Source organism: Euleptes europaea, chromosome 18, assembly GCF_029931775.1.
Source record: "Euleptes europaea isolate rEulEur1 chromosome 18, rEulEur1.hap1, whole genome shotgun sequence".
NCBI lineage: Eukaryota > Metazoa > Chordata > Lepidosauria > Squamata > Sphaerodactylidae > Euleptes > Euleptes europaea.
The window spans coordinates 18,850,755-18,854,835 of record NC_079329.1 but is presented as its reverse complement, the minus strand read 5'-3'; the positions used below and the strand labels follow the sequence as shown (position 1 = coordinate 18,854,835).

At 38.5% G+C, this 4,081-nt stretch overlaps 1 pseudogene; it reads right to left on the bottom strand.

The window, feature by feature from the left end:
* Positions 1-1,880: 1,880 nt before the first annotated feature.
* Positions 1,881-2,698, bottom strand: LOC130490702 (olfactory receptor 2AP1-like; annotated as a pseudogene).
* Between the last annotated feature and the right edge of the window lie 1,383 nt (positions 2,699-4,081).

The window sequence follows — 4,081 nt, the reverse complement described above, 5'->3', positions numbered from 1 at the left end:
CATTTAGACATGTCCTCACACCTTTTACATGTTTTCTGTTTTTACTGGGCTTTCCGTAAAAAAGTCCCTCTGTTCTTGATATGCCTTAAGATTTTTCCTTATAATTACAGTTTTTTCACACATCCTTAAGATACCACCTTAAGAAAGCTAGGAAGCAAGTTTGCTTGGGTAAAAAAACCCCTGAGAATTTTGAAAGAAAGGCAAAATGTTTTCTATTAATCTAAAAAAAATTCAAAGATGAGTTGTATGCATCTTACTTGGAAATTTTTGAGGGTTTTTTTAATATAAATTGGCCATCACATTCTTATTTTAACAACAACAACAACAAAGAGAAAGAGAGAGTCAAGTGGCACTTCATGTTCCTGACAAAGTGGATTCTAGCCTACAAATGCTTCTACATAAGTAAAGGTATTTTTCTTTGTTTTTGCTGCAACAAAATACCTCACTAGAATTCCAATTATGAATTAATTTGTTTAAGTATTTTACTAAATTACCCCATTTCTCCAAAGAGTTTGGTGGCATATTAGTGCCAACCTCATCTTCCCATTTTTATGTGTGCTGCTGACAAGGAAGTTACACTAAATGGAAAGATTAGGGTCTTTTATGCAAGGATGTTTCTCTATGGTCACACCCGCCAGGGAAGCTTCAAGGCTTCCTTTTGATTATGCATGCCTTTCCCGACTGTCAGAGGTTGCCTCATTCTTCCCCTGCATTTTGCTTGCATTTTCCAGATTCTGGCTAAAACAGCATCTAAGAAACACAGGCAAACCGCGCAAGGAGAGTGACGGTCGGGAAAGGCATGCATAATCAAAAGGAAACCCCAGAGCAGTCGGCAGGGGGGATCGTGGGGAAACGTCCCTGCATAAAAGGCCTATGACTTGTCCAAGGTTATCCACTACATTTCATAATGTCAACTGCTTGAATTTTGGTTTCATCTGCATGTTCCACATATAATACTCACCATTCTGGCTCTCTATCAGTGACCAATAATTACAGGTAACACATGAACAATGTGGTTTGATTGACTGAAAAAAGTAATTGTAGGACAACAAACATGTACGTTGGATGTTATTGTGTTTCCCACTGAAAAAAGATGGAAGGAGGACCCCCCTTTGACCATTAAAATGGCTATGCTAAGGCTAATGGGACTGATGTAGGCAGAAACCATGTGGCATGGGTATTGTAATGAAGAGGGGAAACATGCAACAATATGTATTTATTTGTTTAGAATAATGTCCCACAAATCCAAATGAGCTCGTCTAAGTTGGCAAACTAAAAAAAAGACAATAAAACAGTAAACAATGCAATTTGTTTAAAACCATTAATATGACAGATATGATTCCAAAGAACAACAATGAAGTATTGAGAAGAAAGACAGTTAGGACCTGATTCATTATTTTTAGAAACGAAAATGTAGTGAAGTCAAACACTTACAGTAAACTTCTAAGCATGTTTACTCCAATTTTAGCTCCTCAAACCAAAATGAGGCTTACTCCTTGGTAAGTGTGTTTAATTTATTTATTTATTTATTTATTTATTTATTTATTTACTTATTTCTAGCCAGCCCTCCCTTGGCCAGGCCGGGCTCAGGGCGGGTTACAACATTAAAATTTTCAATATAACAATAAGCAATAAAATATATGAAACTACAAAACAACCCAATTAATTTAAAAGACGGTTGCTGTATATAAGTGCTTACTGTAGCAGGTGAGGCCAACCATAATATATAATTGGTTCGGCTATCCACCCTCAAATAGATCACAAACTGAGGGTGGGGAGTGTTCAGAATTGCGATCTTGGTTGTCTACCACTTCAAGACTTCTTTGGGCTCCTTTGTTAGGCGCAGTGCAGTCTTATCTTCCCGGTTCTTTGCCTGAGTTTTACCGAATACGATAACTGCAAACCTCTGAATAGAGTCCCTTACATCTTTGTTTCTCAAACTGTATATGAGAGGGTTGAGCAGAGGTGTTAGGATGGTGTAGAAGACAGAAAAAGCTTTATTCAAGTCTTTGAGAGAAGAGGAGCCTGGTAAGACATACACAGCCACTATTGTGCCATAGTAAATTGTTACCACAATGAGATGGGAGGAGCAGGTAGAAAAGGCCTTTTGCCTTCCAGTGGTGGATGGGATTTTGAGGATGGCAACAATGATGTATATGTATGACATTACAGTTAGTGTAAATGGGGGAAGGGTGAATACAGAAACCAATACTAAAATTAGTCTTTTTAAAAAGAAAGTGTTGCTGCAAGACAACTGGATAATTGGAAAAGTGTCACAAAAGAAATGGTTGATCTCATTAGGACCACAGAAAACTAACCTCAACATTAAGATTATTGTCATAGTACTAGCGAAAAAACCAGCTATCCAAGACCCAGCTGCCATCTGGAGGCATAATTTGCCATTCATTAAGGACATGTAATGAAGAGGTTTACATATCGCCAAATATCGATCATAGGACATTGCAAAAAGGAGATAACATTCCACAGCTGCTAAAGTTTGAAAGAAATAATGCTGCACAAAGCATCCAGTGATTGAAATCATTCTGTCTCCGGTTAGCAAGCTAGCCAGCATTCGGGGTGTAATCGCTGAACTGTACAAGGTCTCCAAAAAGGATAAATTCCCCAGAAAGAAATACATGGGAGTGTGAAGATGTTGGTCAGCCACAACAAGCACAATAATGAGGATGTTTGCCACCATGGTCATTACATAGACCACCAAGAAAACCAGTAGCAGAAAAATCTTCATATCCTGGATATTTCTAAACCCCAACAGGATGAATTCCTTGACGACTGTTTGATTTTTAAGTTCCAGGGTTTCAACACCCTGCATCTGAGGAAAGTAGCAGTTTAGAATATTTTAGTTATTGGCAATATTATGTATCATTGTAGTCTTTCATTCTGCAGTCTTTGGCAGGGCCAAAATCTCCTTTGCAGGCAGCGCAGCTGTATTGCCTACTTTGCCTGGTGCAGGATTCAGTTCAGGAATGTACTGTAAGTCTTGGTAGAGGGGAAAATAAGCACCTGGGCTATACCTGTCAGAACTTAGAAGGAATATGTGACTTGGATAAACCAATCTCCACAGTCCTCTAAAAAGAGTGGAGCACTCTTCTAATGCAAGGAGCCTTTCTCAGAGGGGAGTGCACCTTTGACTGGAAAAAGGACTTATTCCAGCACAGAAAGGTTCCTTGGAATGGAGGAAAGCTCAGCCATAACTGAACACAGTGGCAGGATCAGAAACTGCCACCAGAGGATGCTACAAGTGTCTAAATTAAGATCATTTTTGTAGCCTAACACCATAGCATGATATTATGAATCAAAGCCCTTCAATAAACTTAACTAAAAATCCATCTGAGACTGAATTCTCAGGGTTACTCATTCTTTATAGCTCTCTGTTGAGACTTCCTCTAATAGACTGGACTTTCCTTCCCACAGATGGAGATAATTTGGAGGGGGGGAGGGAAGGCCCCTTTCACTATACGAATACTGTGAGCAGGGTGGAACTATAAGCAATGTGTTCATTTACATTCCACAGGCCAGGGTCCAGTGAGCTGAGAAATTTTCTTTGAGCTCTCCCATGCCATATGAAAAACTCTTTCACAAAGTGATGGGCGCTTCAAAACCAACAGGAGGTTGTGATAGAGTATGGAGAAGTCAATTGTTCAAAGGGAGGGAAAAATTAAAAATTCTACCAAACTAGCATAAAATCATTGCATGACCCCAAGTAACCCTATCTTATATAGTTCTTATGATTTTCCTGTACATAATCTGAGAGAGAGAGAGTGAAAGAGGGAGAAAGAATGTGCACTATGGATTGAAGAAACTCCCACAAACTTTCACAGGATGTTAGAAAGAAAATTTCTTATTTACTTACAATGTGTAAAGCTCCAATGATCAGTTGCTTCTTAATTTATTCATCAATCCAACAAAATCCTCAATTTTACTGCACAACACTGCTCTAACTAATTTCCTCATTGATTTGGCACTTGCTCAAAAGAGCAAAATTGAATTTTTGACCAAAATAGGAAGCCACCCTTTGTTTTTATACTTGTTTGCAAAACAAATGTCTATCTCAAGACAATAG